The sequence below is a fragment of the Chlorocebus sabaeus genome, chromosome X (assembly GCF_047675955.1).
Source record: "Chlorocebus sabaeus isolate Y175 chromosome X, mChlSab1.0.hap1, whole genome shotgun sequence".
In the NCBI taxonomy this organism is placed as follows: domain Eukaryota; kingdom Metazoa; phylum Chordata; class Mammalia; order Primates; family Cercopithecidae; genus Chlorocebus; species Chlorocebus sabaeus.
Window position 1 is genome coordinate 138146378 of NC_132933.1, and position 20932 is coordinate 138167309.

A 20932-nucleotide genomic window follows, 5' to 3' on the forward strand; every position below is an offset into this window, starting at 1 on the left:
TGTCAGTATCATTAAAGAAAAGAAAGACCAAAGAACTTTTCCATATTGGAGGAGAGTAAAGAGGCTTGAAAAGAAAATATGAAATGTCATACTGGATTGGATCTTGGACTGGGTGGAGGAAATGCTTTAAAGGACGTTGTTGGGACAATTAACAAAATTGGAATGTGAACTGTAGAAAAGATAAAAATATTGTGGCAATATTAAATTTCTCAAATTTTATAATTGTATTGTGGTTATATATGAAAATATCATATTCTTAGGAAACGCACACTAAAGTATTATGAGGTAAAGTGGCACGATTTATGTAATCTACTCTCAAATAATAGAGAAAAACTAATAATGTGTGTGTGTGTGTGTGTGTGTGTGTGTGTGTGTGTCAGAGAGAGAGAGAAGGAGAGCCAGAGACAGAGAAGAAGGAAGGAGGGAGGAAGAGAGAATTATAAAGCAGCTGTGGCAAAATGTAAAAATTGAGCAGTCTGGGTACAGTTTTATGGAAGTTATTTGTACTATTCTTGTATTTTTTAACTTTAAAAAAGTTTCAAAAAACAAAAGTAAAAAGAAAAACCTTGACAATTGAGGAAATAAATAATTGATACAGTTTCCTCTAGAAATTTCCCAACAATATTCTCTCAATACATTTGTTTTAGGCAAAAGCCAAGATACTCATTTATGTAGACATCAGATCTGGGAACTTATGATTGAAATGGGAAATGGAGAATGTTGGAATCATGTTCATTTCATGTCAACTACATGTGAAGAGAAACAGAAGTCCTTTAAATGTATGGGATAGGGAAAGGATGCTAGATAGGGAAGAGAAAAATCTGGATTTTTTTTCTTTGTCATACTATGTCTTAAAACAAATTATTCAAGTCTCTTGGCCTCAATTTTATCTTAGACTAAATGGAAGGGTAACCTCTTAAACTTCCCTTTGATGTTAACATTTATACAGTCACTTATAAAAGGAAGCCAAATGTGTTGATCAGTGATTGCTAGTTTGTAATCTTAGTGGCCTTTTGTTATTATGGGATAACTCCACATGACAGGTATTCATGGGTACCTTGTTCAATATGTAGAAGCATAATATGAGCATAAGTTTGAGTTATTACCTGTAGTTACCCCTGTGAAAACCAGGCTATCTGGAGGTGATATTAGCAGATAATGGTTTTTACATGATTATGATATTGAAAGTCTTACTGGTGATTAGGGTAATATATAAATTGCAAGAACTGGGATTGGTTAGGATGACTCCCCACCCCCACAAAACACAGACATACACAGACACAACCTAATTCCCCCAGCATACCAAAATGACAAAGGAAAAAAGAATCACAATGACAGAAATGACAGGGTGACATATGGAATAGAAAGACACATTATGATCTGGAAGACATGTAGTGGATTGCCCATAGGGAAGACTTGTATTTTTAGCAGCGCTAAAACTTAGCCCAAATGAGAATGCCAGGGTCACTGTGAAAAAAGTGACCTGGACCTTTTTGCAATTGTCAAGGTTTAGATATAACAGAAATGGCATGATTTAGAAAAGTGGTAGATATCTCTGGCTTTTGATACCCTGCAGCCTTATTATGTGTCCTCACCCTCTCCTCCTTCTTTATGACTTATTTTCACATTTCTCCCTTCTTACTCCTTTTACCTTTTATCTACTTCCAAACGCTGTGGCACTTGTGAGCAATATTTAAGCCCTTTGGGGTCTCTCAGGTGGAAGATATTATTTTAAAACACTTTTTATTGATGTATGCAACTTAGAGAATTTTCACAAACTGAGTGTACCCAGTAAGTAACACCCCCATCCAAAAAGAGAACATTACCTGCATCCCACAAGCCATGTTCATGGCATCTCCTAAAGTTGAGCACATACATCTCCCATAGCCCAGCAACTCACTCCCAGATATATAGCCAACAAATACATGTATTTGCCAAAAGTTAAGTACCAGAATGTTCAGAGCAGCACTGTTCGTAATAGCTAAAAAGCAGAAATATACTCATGCCCACCAAGTGTACAATGGATAAACAGATTGTTTTATATCTTACAATGCTACACAGCATGAAAATGAACAAACTGTAGCTACATGTACCGGTATGGATGAATCCCACAAGCACATATTGAGCAGAAGATAGAATACCTACTGTGTGATTCCATTTATATAAAATTCCAAACAGACAACATTAATCTGCACCATTAGAAGACAGAATGATCATTACCCATGAGGGCGCTATTTTACAAGTGCCTTTTATGAGCCAAGCACTTGGCATGTCATTACAGTGATCTTGTTATTGAGGGTATGCTGCTGAAGACATTGAAGTTTGGAAGGGTTAAATAAATTATGCAAGGTCTCATTGCTTGGGCTGGAGCAGGGATTAGAACCTAGCCTGGTTTGACTTCACTGCTTTTTGTTTGTTTTTGTTTTTTTTTTAAATAATGTCCTCCCATTAGCTTCTGATCTCTGGTTTAGTACTATGAAGGCCTATTTTCATATGATTTAAGGATAAATGTCAGCAGCTTTCCAAGCAAAGCTATTTGTTTTATTGGTAACATTTCCAGCTATAAAAACCTTTGATGTATATATTCCCTAGAAATGCTGGCAAGAGGCAAGGATACAAAACAGTAGACATCTGTGTTCTTTCTGTTCCCAAGTGAGGCATAGATGGTTTCCTGTCCCCCAGAGACTTGGGCTCCCCTTTCATAGTGTTGAGTTGTTGCTGGCAAACCAGGAACAACATTTTCTACCACGCTTGTGCCTAGTAGAATGTATAACAAGTTCTCACCACAGGAATATGAGTGGAAGTGATGTATGTCATCTCCAAGTATAAGTAGCTGAAAACAGGTGTTCCTCCTTCTCTTTATATTTTCCTGTACACCAAACAGATACAGAGGATTCGGCAGTAGACTTTGAGCCCATGTTGATGGTGGAGCCATTGAGGGAGTCTGGGTCCCAAATAACTACTTAGAAGAGAGAAAAGCTACCTACCAATCCGTTACTTTGAGTGAATGACAGGTGTCAGTTGTGTTAAGCCTCTGAATTTGTGGGCTTATCTGTTAAAGAAGCTAGCATTACCTTAACTAATACACCAGGGAAGTCCCCACACTCATCCCACCATTTTCCCCTGCCTTAATCATTTGGATTTTGGAACTTCCTCCATGGCTGAAACCTGGAAAACATATTTGAGGATCATAGGAATTGAATGCTCTACTTCACAGAGCCTGAATATGATTATCTTTGTGAATCATCTTCAGCCCTTTTTTTATTGTACGTCCTGTGACAATGTAATGCAATTTTTATGTTATTTTTGCCTTTGAAACTCTTTATTCTTTGTAAAGGAAGCCATTACAGACTGAAAAAGGGCCTTTTCATGGCTGCAATGGAAAACTTAGTGGAATCTCTTTTTCTGTGTAGCCAAGCATTTGTACAGCCCTTTAACACTTTTCAGACTTCAAGCTTCACAGAAGCTTTGTGACATAGGACAGGCAGCTACTATTATCTTTATTGGGCAGTTGAATTACCAATATAAGAAATGCAGAGAGGTTAAGTCACACTAGACTAGAATCCAGACTTATGGCTCCAGTTCATTGCCCTTTTGACTCCTCTCTGACATGTCAGTGTCTGTGTCAAGAATCGGAGAATTATCACTGGATTTGCTAAACCAATTATGATAAGATGTTACATTTGGGATTCCTAAGCCTGGGTATGAGGAATCAGTAATTCAAAGAAATTATTAATTTTTCAATAATTTATTTAAAGGTGGGTTTTTGTACATGAATTTTATGTATCAATTTCCAAAGCTTTATTAGCCTAGCACATGGCTGTAGTGTACATCTGTATAGATTAAACACTACATAACAATATCTGACAGCCAATATGGTCATATAAAGGAGGATCCTGCCACAAGATCCAGGTAAGGGTTTTGGCATATTCTAAGCACACATCTGAGCCCTACGTCTAAAGTGTGAGCCTTTCCTCTTTCTTTCCTTCTGCTTCAAGTCTATGAAACTATAAAGTTTCCCAAATTCTGATGCCTGTCACATTTCTTGCCCACCCGTTTATCTTATTTCCACATTCATTCTGCTTCCTGCCATAAAGTCTCACAGAAATGTTCCTTGGTTTGTTTGTCTACCAAAATTTGTCCTCCTTACCCTGCTCCTTGTATGTGCCATTTTGCTCTAAGGCTTCCTCATCCTTGCTTTTCATATGAGCTTCAGGATGACTGACTGAATCATGGAGATTTTGATTTTTGGTACCCCTCACATGAGACACAGTCCCATCACTGTTTCTGTCATATAGATCCCTTGTGTGAAATGCCTTCCCTAACCCTACTTATTCTTTCAAGCCCTGCTTAAGTCATACTTTCTATATTCAGGGTTCTCCAGCCTTTCTGATCTTCCTGCCTTCTATACACTATCAAGAGATGTTGTGGAAGAGCCTTAGTGTAGGAATCAGGAGCCCTGGGTTCTATCATGGTCCTGAGCAAGTCACTTAGCTCTTCTGAGCCTTAGTTTCCGTTTCTGTAAAATGAGGGGATTTGGCTAGTGACATCAAAGTTCCTTTCCAGATAGTGATGCTCTAAATTTGGCCTTGATTTAAAGTAATGGGATCCAACCTAGTTTTTGGCAAGTCCCCTGTTTAGTTTTCCACAAATACCAGAGAATGTTCAGAAAGTCATGGTCTATTTCCAAGAAGGAAGTATCTAAGTATTCAAATCATGTGCACTCTTCAAGGAATAATTAAATCATGCATTTTTGTTGTTGTTGTTATCAGCATACATTTACTGAGTGTATTAGGTAGCTATTACTGCATAACAAATTGCCTTAGGGTTTTGCGGCTTTAATACAACAAACATTTATTATTGCACAGTTGCTGTAGGTCAGGAATCTGTGCATGGCTTAGCTGGGTCCCCTGTCTCAGTGTCTCTCACAAGGCCACAATCAAAGTGTTGTCCAGGACTGCAGTCACCTCAAGGTTCAATTGGTGGAGAATATGGCTGTTGGTAGGATTCAGTTTTTCACAGGTTATTGGACTGAAGGCCTCAGTTGCTTGCTGGATATTGGCCAGAGGCCTCCCTCAGTTCCTTGCTATATAGACCTCCCCACAGGGCCATTCACTACATAGTAGCTTGCTTCTTCTGAGTAAGCAAGCAATAAAAGCCACAGAGAGATCAAGACAGACATCAAAGTCTTTTGTAACCTGATCTTGGAGATGACACCCTGTCACACTTGCTGCATTCTAGTTATTAGCTGGGGCCAGCAAATAGCCATCTCCTTTTTTCATTGAGTTGTTAACCAGTTGAAAAATAAGACAAACAGGTAAGGCAGATGAGAGGCCCCAAATGCAGACACCTGTAGCTTGACATTGGTTTTGTGTTAATGAAATCAGTTGTTCTATATGAAAATACTAAAGGAGCCCTCTTCCAATTATTTTAAATAGGGAAATTTATTATGCATTACAAATCAACCCCAAACCCCCAACCAACTAAAACACATTAAAATGTCCATGCACAAAGAAGAAACTGTCATATAATGAGATAATGCTTAAAACATTGTTTCCTTGGTACCAAACCAACCAAAATTAATATGGCTGTTGACAAACAGTTGCTTTGTCTGCAGTGATATTTTTCTTAGTACCAGGAACATCCTAGCCACAAATCCCCTCTGTTGATACTTGGAGCACTTTAAAATAGCTATGTGTACTTCTGATTCATCTAAATTTGATTCATTCTAAATGCCAATTGTATTTGGAGTGAAACTTCTAGATGTTTCCCACACATTCTTTTGTTAAAAATGTTATATTGATTTTTAAAGGCATAAATGTAGTTTTTTAATGCAACCCTCATTCCACTGAGAAGTACTTAGGTAAAGTTTAGCTATTAAAAACCAAGAGGCATTCTCCTGAGAAAACATTAATCAAGAACAAATTCTGTGTGGTATACCTGTGTCATTTTTGTTGCAAATAGTGCTTATATTGGAAAATGTGATTTATATCTGTGGACAAGCAGGCTTGAAAATTCTGCAGTCTAGAATTAGACTTATCTGTTGAGTCATAGATCATGTTTGGAGAACTGTAAGCTTTCCCTGGAGGGAAATATTGAAAACATTTTTCTCCACAGAAAACATTCCCATTATGTTGAAAACATAAGGCAACACCAGAGCACAACATACCATTTTGGAAGGTAGGCATCTCCCAAGAAAGAGGAAAGAGGAGTGGGGCAGAAAATCATCTTCAAACTCCCTAGTCAGATCCAGTCACTCTGTGGAGGGGCTGACAGAGGCCAGAAAGAATACCCTAGTGAGCTCTCTCTACGTGTAAAGAAACCACTGAGTTGGGGAGAAATGACCCTCATCACAAACCATGTAATGTTCCAATTCTTTACATGCATGGATCTCACAATGGCTTTGTAAATTTGGTGCTGCTATCCTTGTTCCCATTACAGATGGGAGAATTTGAGAGATGAAGCAATACATCAAAGGAACAGGAACAAAAAGGAAGAGAAAGTGGCACATTTGAGACTCAAATCTAGGTTTCAAATGCGCTTTACCACAAAGTTATACAGCCTTACCATTTTGCATACTTTGCTTAACTCTTGACTGTAACTGGAAGTGGAACGTTGCTGAATTTTCAGCTGGTAGTGCCATGATTTTTGACAAATTTTCACTGGTGAAGTTTTTATTGAAGTTTTAGGGTCTGCTTTGTTTCTGCCTTTGTCTAGGCTGGAAATTCTCCTTTGTTCAAATGATGTTCATCAGTGTCAGGTTTCAACAGGAATATTTAATTTCAAAACTTTAGAGATCACTTAGATCCAACCAAGGCTTTCCTGAAATCAATACCATAATTACATTTATCCTTTCATTCTTCTTTTATCCTTTCATCCCCTTCTGATCTCTTTTATACTTTGTAGTCAGAATTATGTGCTGAAATGCAAAATCACTCTTAAAATCTTGTAATGGCATCCCATTGCTTACAAGATAAATCCCAAGATCCTTAACCAGGCATGTGACTTCATATTTTCATCCCTGCTTTTCTCTCCAGCCTAATTTCTCATTCTCATTCAAGAATGACAAGATTTCAATCATTTGAAACTATCTGCAGCTGGCATAGTTTCTCTGACGAGGGATGTAGAATGCTAAAAGTTTTGACTCAATGATTTAGTGAAACTATAATCATAAAATCAGAGATCTCCAAAAAGCCTCAGATACATCTTCATCTTGCTCCCCTTACCTGCCCCAAAACGCCCCTAATATATTCATGACAAGTTGTTAGGGCTGTTTCTTTAAAAATCCAGAGTTTCGGCTGGGTATGGTGGCTCACACCTGTAATCTCAGTACTTTGGGAGGCCAAGGCAGGTGGATCACGAGGTCAGGAGATCGAGACCATTCTGGCTAACACAGTGAAACCCTGTCTCTACTAAAAAATAGAAAAAAATTAGCCGGCCATGGTGGCGGGTGCCTGTAGTCCCAGCTACTTGGGAGGCTGAGGCAGGAGAATGGTGTTACCCTGGGAGGCGGGGCTTGCATGGAGCCAAGATTGTGCCACTGCACTCCAGCCTGGGTGACAGAGTGAGACTCCATCTCAAAAAAAAAAAAAAAAAAAAAAAAAAAAAAATCCAGAGTTTCCAGTCATCAGTCTCAAGACTTTTATTCATTTTGGAGGTAGCCAGAGCCTCCCAGTAAAACACTGGGTTGTGTTTGCCCAACCAAGGGGGGAAGGTGTTGGTTGCAGGATTCTGAACTGATTGGAAGGGAAGGGAAATGAGGAGTGTTAAAATAATTAATCTAGGGGCCAATTAGATTGAGGTGGCTCCAGCACCCTGGATTCCTGCATAAGCAAACCAAAACTCAACTCAGAGCAAATGGTCGTATCCTAGGAAATGAAACTTAAGCTTAACTAATAAGAAACCACCAACTAATTTCAAACTAGGGACTCTAAGGCTACTGTTCTACCTTAACCCATCAAACGTTTTCTTTGTTTTGCTTCCACTTTGTTTTGCTTCCAAACTTTTGTTTATAAAAGTTTTCTTCTTGTCCTGTGTCAGTGGAGCCCAAACCACTTGTAGTTTCGTGCTGCCTGATTCATGAATCACTGCTCAAATAAACTCTTTAAAATTTTATTATGCCTAAGTTTACCTTTTAACAGGAGGAAGTATATCTGGAATTTTTAAAAGATTCATTTTCTCATTGGTGCTAGAGAGGAAAGATGTAAAATCAGCTTTAATTCATTTCAATCCTGAGGTTTGGGGTCCTTCTGTTCCTGCAGTCACACCACAAAATGGATGGAACTAGGACACAGTAGCTTTTAGTGTTGCCTTGACACTTCATTAACAGCTTATTAAATCAGTTACCAAAGTCATTGAGAAAATTGATGAGTGAACCATGCTGACACACATTAAAAGTTACCTTGAGATACCTCCCAGAACCCACTAACAGGACCTTTTTGCCTGCCTTGATGTGTTCTGTGCAGGTACTTTGTAGTCTGCCAACCCTGACATGTGAGCCCATTTTAATGATAACAGAGACCACAAGAGGAAAAAAAAGTTAGATCCATCCAAGACTTTCCTGAGATCAATACCATAATTACATTTTAGACCCTCCAGGTATTAATCTTCTATTTTCAGAAAAGCAATTCCATTTTCCTGGCATGGTCTCTTAGAAATTATACTGCTTCTCCATGGCTCTTTTTAATTTTTTCCCCCGAGGGGGAAGGGAAGACAAGCCTTTTCCTTTTCACCTCCTTCCCTCCTACAGCCATTCTCTCTTTTAAATTGAATGTTCATTGATGCTCTAAAAATACTACACACAAAGAAAGGGTTGATGTGAGAATATTTTATAATATTAATAGCTGAATATAGACTGTTTTAGTGCTTTCTGGAACTCCTTGCTTGCATTATTTCATTTAAAAATATTGTGTTTGCTGTCTAAAAATAATCTTTGTTGAATACTTCTTATGGACTAGTTATTTTTCTAAGCACTTAATCTGAATTAACTAATTTCAATATCATTAGAACCCTGTGAAATAGGTACTGTTTTAAACATTAGGACTCCAAGGCATAGAGCATTTGGAACCATTGCTTAAAGGCTCACAGTTGGTAGAGGCAGAAAGAGTGTTTTATCCCAGGGAATTTTACTCCAGCACCTACATGCTCAGTCACCAAGCTATCTCTGGCTTGATCTGTATGTATTTTACACTGGGCCAGGGACTCTATAAAAATATTAGACACAGTTGGTGCCTATACTTGGTTGAATAGTGTGTACCCCAAATTCATGTTCACCTAGAACCTCAGAATGTGACCTTACTTGGGAATAGGATCTTTGCAGATATAATTAGTTGAGCTAAAATGAGGTCATACTGGATTAACATGGGCCCTCTAAGGTGTTTTTTTTTTTTAAGGAGAGGGAGTTTTAGAGACAGACATACAGAGAAAATATGGCCATGTAAAGACAGAGGCAGAAGTTGGAGTGATGCAACTGCAAGCCAAGGAATGCAAAAGACTACCAGAATCACCAGAAGCTAGAAAAAGGCAAGGAAGAGTTCTTTTCTAGAGACTTTGGAGGGAACATGGCCCTGCTGACACCTTGATATCATACTTCTAGCTTTCAGAATTGTGAGAGAATAAATTCCTGCAGCCCTAGGAAACTAATACAGTGACCTCAAAAGCTAGGCTGGTAGGGGAAATGGGTAAGGAAATGAGTAATTAAAGATGATATGACAAGAGCTACAAAAAAAAAAAAAAAAAAAAAAAAAAACAGAAAACAAAAACACACACACACACACACACAACATGTCACGTAGAAGCCCTGGAGGGGAGTATAACTGATAAAGAGGGGAGGGTAATACAACATTTTTTCCATCATAATTTCTTTTATTGAAGAATCAATATGATCTGGTGATTAAGAGTATGGATTCTGCGGAAAGATTGCCTGGGTTTGAATCTTGGCTGTGACATTTATGAGCTGTGTGCCCTAGGCAAGTTACTTAACCTCCCTGTGCCCCAGTTTTCTCACACATGGAATAGTTTTCAGATACCTTTGACATTCATGGTTTCATTTAATTTTCACAGCAGACTTGAAAGGTGGGGAGATGGGGCAAATCTCATCATTCTCATCTTATAAACATTGCCTAGAGCCACACAGCTAATACCTGATGGCAGGTCCCACTTCTGTGACAGTGAACTAGTTTCTTAACCTGTGCTGTTTCAGTTTCCTTATCCATAAGGTTATGATGATGGTGGTGGTGGTGATGCTACTTATGGTTTTGATGATGGTTATTATGAACTGAAGGCCTACTCGCCTACTCCATGCTAGTCTCTCTGATGGGAAACCATTATTCTTCTCCATTTTACAGAATAAACTGAGGCTTTCAGAGAAACTGGCCCAAGGCCACCATCCCTGTGTTCACAGGATGATTTGGCAGAATTTATGTTAAAGCAATTTATAAACTGTACTGGCACTACATCAATATTATATATAGCAAAAGCCCTGCTTATGCCAACATAAGCCTTTTTAACATTTCAATTAGGAAAATGTTTACCTTTCTGTAGTAGATTAAAACAAAACGGTAAAAATCCTTGTTGTTACCATTTGCTAAAGAAGTTTGTCCAGACTGTCTCTAGATATGGCCTTTTCACTTCCAATCAGCCTTTTTGATGTTTAGGCAATGATTTAAAATTATGATAGTTACAGTAGACCACAAAGGAATAGACTTCATTTATAGGTGATAGGTTCTGAATGGCATCGTTAGTGAAGTAAAACATTATTAATTAAAGGTGGGTGGGAAGGGAAATGAGAACTAATATTTATTTAGTACCCACTAAGTGCAGGTACTAATCAATTTAAACCTCACCTGCAATTGTATAAGGTATATGTTATTATATTTTACATTATCTTCAGTCCTAGGGCATTAAAGCTTTACTCAAGGACACTCAGCAAACAAAAGACAGAGGGATAATTTAAATGCAGATGTGACTTCACAAACTATGCCTTTAGAACTATGACACTTGCCTTCCAGAAGAGTGGGCAAATAATCATGTGGAAGTAGAATAACTTAAAGGAGAGGAACTGCCCTTTTAAACTTTCTCTACCTAGAATATATGGAAAAAGGCTCATGGGAGTGGTTAGAAAGGAATCAGGATCGAATTCAGGGGACTTTGGGTTTGAGCTCAAAGGCACATTAACATGCTAAGTAATATGGCCCATGTCACTTTAACTCTCTGGGTATTGGTCCTGTTGAGGTATGATGTTGATAGTCAGATGATAGTTAAGCATTACATTTGAATTGCACTTGTCTGTAAGAAACTTGGAATTAGGCAAAAAAGATTACAGGTGCTCTTTTAGTGTAGTGCTGGGCATGGCATAGTATTTTCTAGGCTATTTCACCCATCAGTAGAGGCAGAGATGAGCTAGTAGAATTTTATCTAATAGAAATTCAAATAATTTCTGTCCAAAGAGCAGATAACCATAAAGGTTACTGTTTATGAACTCTATTGGACATTAGCCAGTTTTTAGAAAAATCTAACCCAGCAAACTTATCCTAACATTGCTTGTAAATACCCCATTTCTCAAATGCTCTTTGGTCTGGTTTTAACATTTTACTGTTTTTTCATCAATTAATAAGCTAAATTTTGGACTTGTGCTAATTTTATATTTGCCTAAGAGTCATGATTTTATCATTTTGAAAACTATGATTTAAGAGTGTTTAGATAGAAAACCTCAAGTGTAAAACCTTTTCTGGAATCTTTGCCTCTGCTTCCTTCAGATGACAAAACAGTGATTTCATTGAACTGATACTGCTACCGGGCACTTGGTGCTTCTTGTGCCAGGGAGTCAGTAGGCAAAGAAGGGGGTTGCTGTACTACCTGGGGTGATTGATTCTGACTACTTAGAGGAAAGTGAGTTACTAGTACATAGTGAGGGTAAGAAGAAATATGTTCAGAATGCAGGAGATCCTCTGGGTTACCTCTTAGAGAGCCCACATTTAGTATACCCATGCCATCTGATAAAATCACTGAAACTATAGTGACTCAATCCAGATATGACTGCTAATGTCCCAGACCCTTAAGGATCTATAGTAGGGTTTTTCAGAACACATTTTAGAAAATGTTTATCTAGTGTAATTCCTTCATTGTTATAGACTCAAAACCTACTTAAGTTTTGATGGTGATTTTTATCTAACTGGGTAATATTAGGTTCCTTAGTTCTATCTCTAAGCCTTCCATACACCCAATTAACTCCCTAATAAATATTAACTATTCAGTTATTCATTGAACAAATACAATATTGATTGAACATCTACTGAATACCAGGCACAGGTCTGGATCCTAAGAATACAATAATGAACCAGGTTCCAATTTCTCACTTAGAGCTGTCCTTCATGTGTGTTTGTGTGTGTGCGTGTGTGTATGTGTGTGTGTTAGAGAATAAACACATAAAAATATCAATTGTCAGAAAGTATCAAATGCCATGAAAAATATAAGGTAGAAATGAGAAATAGAGAGAAATGATTGGGAGGTGCTAGTTTATACAAGGTGGTCAGAGAAGTCTTCTCTGATAAGAAGGCATTTGAGCAGAGGCCTGAATTAAATGAGTGAATAAGCCCTGTATGTATCTAGAGCAGGGATTGACAATGTACTGCCTGTGGGCCAAATCTGGTCTGCTACCTGCTTTTGTAAATAAAGTTTTATTGGTGCACAGCCACACCCACTTGTTTGTTTAATGTGTGTGACTGCTTTCATGCTATAATAGCAGAGTTGAGTAGTTGTAGCAGAGATTGTACGGCTTGTGAAGCCTAAATCATTTACTACCTGGCTATTTACAGAAAACTTTTGCCAACCTCCTGGTATTGGAAAAGAGGGTGCCAGGTAGAGGAATTGGCTAGTGCAAAGGACCTGTGGTGGAATTGTGCTTGGCATGTTTAAGCACTGGTAAGGTGGCCACTATGCTTGGAGGGAGAAGGTATGGCAGAGCATGATGGGAGTTCATGTGGTTAGATCATGTGCCCAAAGTGAGGACTCTGTGGCTTGTTCTCTGAGTAATATCGGGAGGCATTGAAGATTAAAACAGTGACATTGTCTAGTTTGTGTCTAAAAGGCAACTTTCTGGCTCTTGTCTTCCTTTTACCTCTTCTCCCTTCCCTACTACCCTGCCCCTAAATATTTCTCCTCAAGAAGCAGAAATAGTATAAGAAATGATTATTCATTGAATTTGATTAACTCTTGGTTAGTCCTGATCCTTGCACGTGAAGGGTCTCCTTGCCCTTGGTTTCATCATTTTTGAGGACCTGGAGCTTCTAATGAGGCTTCAGTCTGTATGAGGACTGACCAAATTGTCTGTTCCATGAGCAGCCCTGGGTCCTACTGCAAGAGGGCCAGTGTGGTACACACTTCACAAAGAGCACCCTAGAGCTTTGCACTCCTCTTTCAAGCTACGTTTACCTGCTTATGAATCATTTGTGCCAAAGCGATAATGGCCTTTCTAAATGCTAGCTCATCGTCTAAAAACATCTAATACACACTTCCATCATCTTGGGAAACTATATATTGTTATTTTTAAACTGCATTTGCACCCAGAGTAGAACTAGTGCCTCTTTTCTCATGTGGGAGCATGTGTAACAAAGCAAACGTCATTTTCCCTCCTTCAAAAATAAAAATAAACACCTTTTGAAGTGGAATTTTGTTGGTCTTTTTTTCAACCCCTGTATCTTTTGGGCCAATGAATCACACAAGATCTTGACTCTGAAGATGTTATTAATACTGCATGCACAATTTCGAGTTATTTCTCTTAAGCATTTTCAACAGAAACATTCTGGGCTCTCTTTTGCCATTTATATTGTCATTCATGAGCATGGATCAGTGGTACCATGACCTTTTAATTTCCAGGTTTTTCTTTTCTTAGTGTGGATATAGTGAAAGTGTATATAGTCTGAGGAGTTAAGAAACAAATTGTGCTGGATGTTCAAACTCTAATATGATAGGGGATCTTGGGCAAGGAGTTTAATTCATGGAGCTTCTGTTTATCTGTTGATCAAAGGGTGTGTATTGACTCTTTGTGATCTGGGCACCTTGGATTGTTGTTAGAATCAAATGCTGTCATAGGCATTAAACATGTCGATAGTTTGAAAACACTATGTAAATATGAAGTTGTAGCGTTATCTTTAATTCTTCTACTTTGTGATCTATGAAAAAATACATTGCTTGAATCATTCAAATTATACTTTAAAAAAAAAAAACCCAAATTAGTGAAAACAAGAAAAGGTTCAAAGCAGAGGTCGAAAGATTAAAAAATAATTTCTGGCAGACATATGGTTTAGATTCATCCCACAAATTGATTTTAGGCTTAAAATGCATAAACCCTAAAAACATTCTGAATAGATTTTATTTTCCAAAGCTGTGAATCATATGATGTGGAATTTTGTGCTGTGTTTTGGTTAGAACCTTCTTATTTGGTATTAATGGAGTAAGTGAAATGTAAAATGATATTCATTTAATCTTTATTGGAAATTTTGCTTTTAGAATTTGGCAGTCCTGTTCAGTGGCATAGATGAGGAGCTTAAAGCTAGCACTGCTTGGAAGGATTTTTAAAAATCTACAGCCAGTCTCATTTGTAGCATTGGTTTAGGGCCAAGTTATTTGAGAATGCCATAAAGAGTCTCAAGCCTTAAGTCATCCCTATGTGTTTTTAAAACCAAATGGTAGGAATTGAAAAATGTTTAAAAGACAAATCCTCCAGTAATCCATTATCTGAAAAAATCGTGGCAGTAGTTAGTTACCTTCTGTAATTTCTGGGTTGGGGAAAACTTATGTAACTTTTTCAGTAGGCACAGCATATCCTCCTTCACCTATGTTTTTCTAGCGATAGTAATAATATCCGTTAGGAATTTGAGCTTTGGCAGGCATTGCGGATAACCAATGGAAACATAGCCACTTTCTCCCAAAGGCTTCCAATCTAATGAAAACAGGTAAGAAGGTCTCTTCCTCAGAGCCATAATTTTACTTTTGAACTATTTTCCCTGAAGGACTATCACAAAACAAAAATGTCCCAAATAAAATTCCCAGTAACATTATAAGGAATTAATCTGTTTCACCAGCATATGTGGTACTCAAAATATTTTCTCTGAGATTTCATCTTATTTATTTTATATAACCCACATTGGTGCATTTAAGAGTTTATTTCACTGAATGTAGGCTAGAATCAGAGAAAAGTCAAGAAGTCCTCTTGCCATCCAAGATGCCTTTGCCTACTTTAGTGGCTGGCAGATATGTTTTGGTGTGAATCTCTTCTCAATTTTCTAATGGGGGGACTATATCTCCCTCCACAATTATATGGCACACACATTGATTAAACATAATCAATTGTCTTAGGATTTTCTCCCTAAAGTGCCTACCCACTCTGCCGTATACTGCATTGGGGTTCTTCCTGGGATACTTATGGGGTTAGGCCCATCTTTGGGAGGCATGTTAGTCTCAATTTTACTGTTTTGCAGAGGAAGGAAAAGAATTGAGAAAAAATACTTCACCTTATTTGTTTGGAAAGGAATGACCAATAAGACAGAAACAGTATTTTTAAAATGATGCAAAAAGCATGTCATTGAACTTGACAAGGCTAGACATTGTGAAGCTTCTTGCCCGGTGGATAACCAATACTATTCATAACAATAATTATTTTAATATCTTTCAGTTATTGATAATTTAATTTGTGTTAGACACCATTCTAATGGCTTTAGCTGCATTTTTTTCCAGTCAGTTCTCTTGAAACTCTGTGAAACAACTATTCTGAAAAGTCAGGTAATTTATCCAAGGTCACACTGTTGATAGTGGCTGAGCTAGTCTCCCTATCTCCAAAGTGGTTAAAGGTGGTAGCTAAAAGCTCTCGTAAAGTTAAAAGTGGTGGCTTCTTAGCATTCTGCAATATTCCTCTATATGAAGATTATTCAATATTTGAATAGGTTTAAAAGGCCATAAACATTGTCTTATGAATCCATATCTTCCTCAGAATACTGATTAATATCTTTGGTTAAGGAAAATCTACAGGAGTCAACACGAGTTACCTCTACTTCACAGGGGCTCTCATAATTTTTCTTTCATCTTGGAACTCCATTCTTGACAAAGTCAGGATGGGTAGCTAAATGGGTTGGTCACTTAAGTTTTGTTTCACCTTAAGATTTTATGCTTCCTCGGTGCTCTTGGTATTTTATTTTATTTTATTTTATTTTATTTTATTTTATTTTATTTTATTATGTTGTTATGTATGTTGTGTTATGTTATGTTATGTTATGTTATGTTATGTTATGTTATGTTTTGTTATTTTTTGATAGAGTCTTGCTCTGTCATCAGGCTGGAATGCAGTGGTGCGATCTCAGCTCACTGCCACCTCCACCTCCCGGGTTCAAGCAATTCTCTTGCCTCAGCCTTCCAAGTAGTTGGGACTACGGGAGTGTGCCACCATGCCCAGCTAATTTTTTTGTATTTTTAGTAGAGACGGGGTTTCACCATGTTGGCCAGGTTGGTTGTGATCTCATGACCTTGTGATCTGCCTGCCTCAACTTCCCAAAGTGCTGGGATTACAGGCATAAGCCACCACGCCTGGCCTCACAATGCTACTAATACTTCCATTTCTCTGTTTCTACAATGAGAAGAACATATTTTTTCTTTCTTCATGGAGATACTAACGCATCAATAATATAATAGTTGTATAAGTGCTTCAAACTTACGAGGAAGACCAGATGCAAAAATCCAAGTTATCATTGTGATTTAAATAATCTACCTTTTGGAAGATGGCCAAATAGGAACAGCTCCAGTCTGCAGCTCCCAGCGAGACTAACACAGAAGGTGGGTGATTTCTGCATTTCCAACTGAGGTACCCGGCTCATCTCATTGGGACTGGTTAGACAGTGGGTGCAGCCCATGGAGGGTGAGCCGAAGCAGGGTGGGGTGTTGCCTCACCCGGGAAGCACAACGGGTCAGGAAACTCCCTCCCCTAGCCAATGGAAGCCGTGAGGGACTGTGCCGTGAGGAATGGTCCATTCCAACCCAGATACTATGCTTTCCCCACGGTCTTCACAACCCACAGACCAGGAGATTCCCTCAAGTGCCTGCACCACCAGGGCCCTGGGTTTCAAGCACTAAACTGGGCGGCCGTTTGGGCAGACACCAAGCTAGCTATAGGAGTTTTTTTTTTTTCGTACTCCAGTGGTGCCTGGAATGCCAGTAAGATAGAATAGTTCACTCCACTGGAAAGGAGGCTGAAGCCAGGGAGTCAAGTGGTCTAGCTCAGCAGATCCCACCCCCACGGAGCCTGGCAAGCTAATATCCACTGGCTTGAAATTCTCAATGCCAGCACAGCAGTCTGAAGTTGACCTGGGACACACGAGCTTGGTGTGGGGAGGGGTGTCCACCATTCCTGAGGCTTGAGTAGGCAATTTTCCCCTCACAGTGTAAACAAAGCGACAGGGAAGTTTGAACTGGGTAGAGCCCACCACACCTCAGCAAAGCCGCTGTAGCCAGACTGCCTCTCTAGATTCCTCCTCTTTGGGCAGCGGGATCTCTGAAAGAAAGGCAGCAGCCCCAGTCAGGGGCTTATAGATAAAACTCCCACCCCCCTGGAACACAGCACCTGGGGGAAGGGGTGGTTGTGGGCGCAGCTTCAGCAGAATTAAATGTTCCTGCCTGCTGGCTCTGAAGAGAGCAGTGGATCTCCCAGCACAGTGCTCGAGCTCTGCTAAGGGACAGACTGCCTTCTCAAGTGGGTCCCTGACCTTGGTGTCTCCTGACTGGGAGACACCTCCCAGCAGGGGTCGACAGACACCTCATGCTGGAGAGCTCCAGCTGGCATCTGGCAGGTGCCCCTCTGGGATGAAGCTTCCAGAGGAAGGAACAGGCAGCAATCTTTGCTGTTCTGCAGCCTCTGCTGGTGATACCCAGGCAAACAGGGTCTGGAATGGACCTCCAGGAAACTCCAGCAGACCTGCAGCAGAGAGGCCTGACTGTTAGAAGGAAAACTAACAAACAGAAAGGAATAGCATCAACATCAACAAAAAGGATGTCCAGACAGAAACCCCATCCGAAGGTCACCAACATCAAAGACCAAAGGTAGATAAATCCAATAAGATGAAGAAAAAACAGTGCAAAAAAGCTGAAAATTCTGAAAAACAGAATGCCTCTTCTCCTCCAAAGGATCACAACTCCTTGCCAGCAAGGGAACAAAACTGGATGAAGAATGAGTTTGATGAATTGACAGAAGTAGGCTTCAGAAGGCGGGTAATAACAAATTCCGCCGAGCTAAAGGAGCATGCTCTAACCCAATGCAAGGAAGCTAAGAGCCTTGAAAAAAGGTTAGAGGAATTGCTAACTAGAATAACCAGTTTAGAGAAGAACATAAATGACCTGATGGAGCTGAAAAACACAGCATGAGAACTTCGTGAAGTATACACAAGCATCAATAGCCAAAGCAATCAAGTAGAAGAAAGGATATCAGAGATTGAAGATCAACTTAATGAAATAAAGGGTGACAAAAAGATTAGAGAAAAAAGAATGAAAAAAAAAAAAACTGAACAAAGCCTCCAAGAAATATGGGACTATGTGAAAAGACCAAACCTACGTTTGATTGGTGTACCTGAAATTGACGGGGAGAATGGAACCAAGTTGGAAAACACTCTTCAGGATATTATCCAGGAGAACTTCTCCAATCTAGCAAGGCAGGCTAACATTCAAATTCAGGAAATACAGAGAACACCACAAAGATACTCCTCGAGAAGAGCAACCCCAAAACACATAATCATCAGATTCACCAAGGTTGAAATGAAGGAAAAAATGTTAAGGGCAGCCAGAGAGAAAGGTTGGGTTACCCACAAAGGGAAGCCCATCAGACTAACAGCGGATCTCTCCAAAGAAACCCTACAAACCAGAAGAGAGTGGGGGCCAATATTCAACATGCTTAAAGAAAAGAATTTTCAACCCAGAATTTCATATCCAGCCAAACTAAGCTTCATAAGTGAAGGAAAAATAAAATCCTTTACAGACAAGCAAATGCTGAGAGATTTTGTTACTACCAGGCCTGCCTTACAAGAGCTCCTGAAGGAAGCACTAAATATGGAAAGGAAAAACCGGTAGCAGTCACTGCAAAAACATACCAAATTGTAAAGTAATATAAGTTAATTGGTGGCTTCCGAATGGTTGCCCTTAAGTTTCATTTTTTTTTTTTCTGTAATATAGGCATTTACAAGAAATAGTCCAAGTTAACTTTTGCTTATGTTCACAAATCAAGCAAAGTTAAGATCATTTATGAGGTCTAACTGGCTTTGTCTTCCCAAGGATTCTTCAGGCCTGGTCTCCATTTACTTTAACAGGGCACATGCTCTAAAAGTAAAATTGTTTGTTTAAAAGTTCAGTTTCTCTTTTTGATGAGACAGGTCTTCAGGCAAATTATTGCCTTCTAGTATTCATTTTAAACATTTTTATTGAAATACAGTAGATTTACATAAAAGAATATTAAAATAGTTTATACTCATTTCTCAAAATAAACATGTTAAAATGTTTAATTTAAAAATGAAACCATGGATCCTTTTCAACACAGTATTGGAAGTTCCGGCCAGGGCAATCAGGCAAGAGAAAAAAATAACGGGTATTCAAACAGGAAGAGAGGAAGTCAGATTGTTTCTGTTTGCAGATGACATGATTGTATATTTAGAAAACCCCATCATCTCAGCCCAAAATCTCCTTAAGCTGATAAGCAACTTCAGCAAAGTCTCAGGATACAAAATCAATGTGCAAAAATCACAAGCATTCCTATACATCAATAATAGACAAACAGAGAGTCAAATGATGAATTAACTCCCATTGACAATTGCTACAAAGAGAATAAAATACCTAGGAATACAACTTACAAGGGATGTGAAGGACCTCTTCAAGGAGAACTACAAACCACTGCTCAAGGAAATTAGAGAGGACACAAATGGAAAAACATTCCATGCTCATGGATGGAAAGAATCAATATCATGAAAATGGCCATACTGCCCAAAGTAATTCATAGATTCAATGCTATCCCCATCAAGCTACCATTGACTTTCTTCACAGAATTAGAAAAACCTACTTTAAATTTCATATGGAACCAAAAAAGAGCCCATATAGCCAAGACAATCCTAAGCAAAAAGAACAAAGCTGGAGGCATCACACTACCTGACTTCAAACTATACTACAAGGCTACAGTAACCATTAACAGCTACTGGTACCAAAACAGAGATATAGACCAATGGAACAGAACAGAGGCCTCAGAAATAACACTACACATCTACAACCAGCTGACCTTTGACAAACCTGACAAAAACAAGAAATGGGGAAAGGATTCCCCATTTAATAAATGGTGTTGGGAAAACTAGCTAGCCACATGTAGAAAGCTGAATCTGGATCCCTTCCTTACACCTTATACAAAAATTAATTCAAGATGGATTAAAGACTTAAATGTTAGACCTAAAACCATAAAAACCCTAGAAGAAAACCTAGGCAATACCATTCAGGACATAGGCATAGGCAAAGACTTCATAACTAAAACACCAACAGCAATGGCAACAAAAGCCAAAATTGACAAATGGGATCTAACTAAACTAAAGAGCTCCTGCACAGCAAAAGAAAATATCACCAGAGTTAACAGGCAACCTACAGAATGGGAGAACATTTTTGTAATCTATCTGTCTGACAAAGGGCTAATATCCAGAATCTACAAAGAACTTAAACTAATTTACAAGAAAAAATCAAACAACCCCATCAAAAAGTGGGCAAAGGATATGAACAGACACTTCTCAAAAGAAGACATTTATGCAGCCAACAAACATGAAAAAAGCTCCTCATCACTGGTCATTAGAGAAATGCAGATCAAAATCACAATTAGATACCATCTCATACCAGTTAGAATGGCAATCATTAAAAAGTCAGGAAACAACAG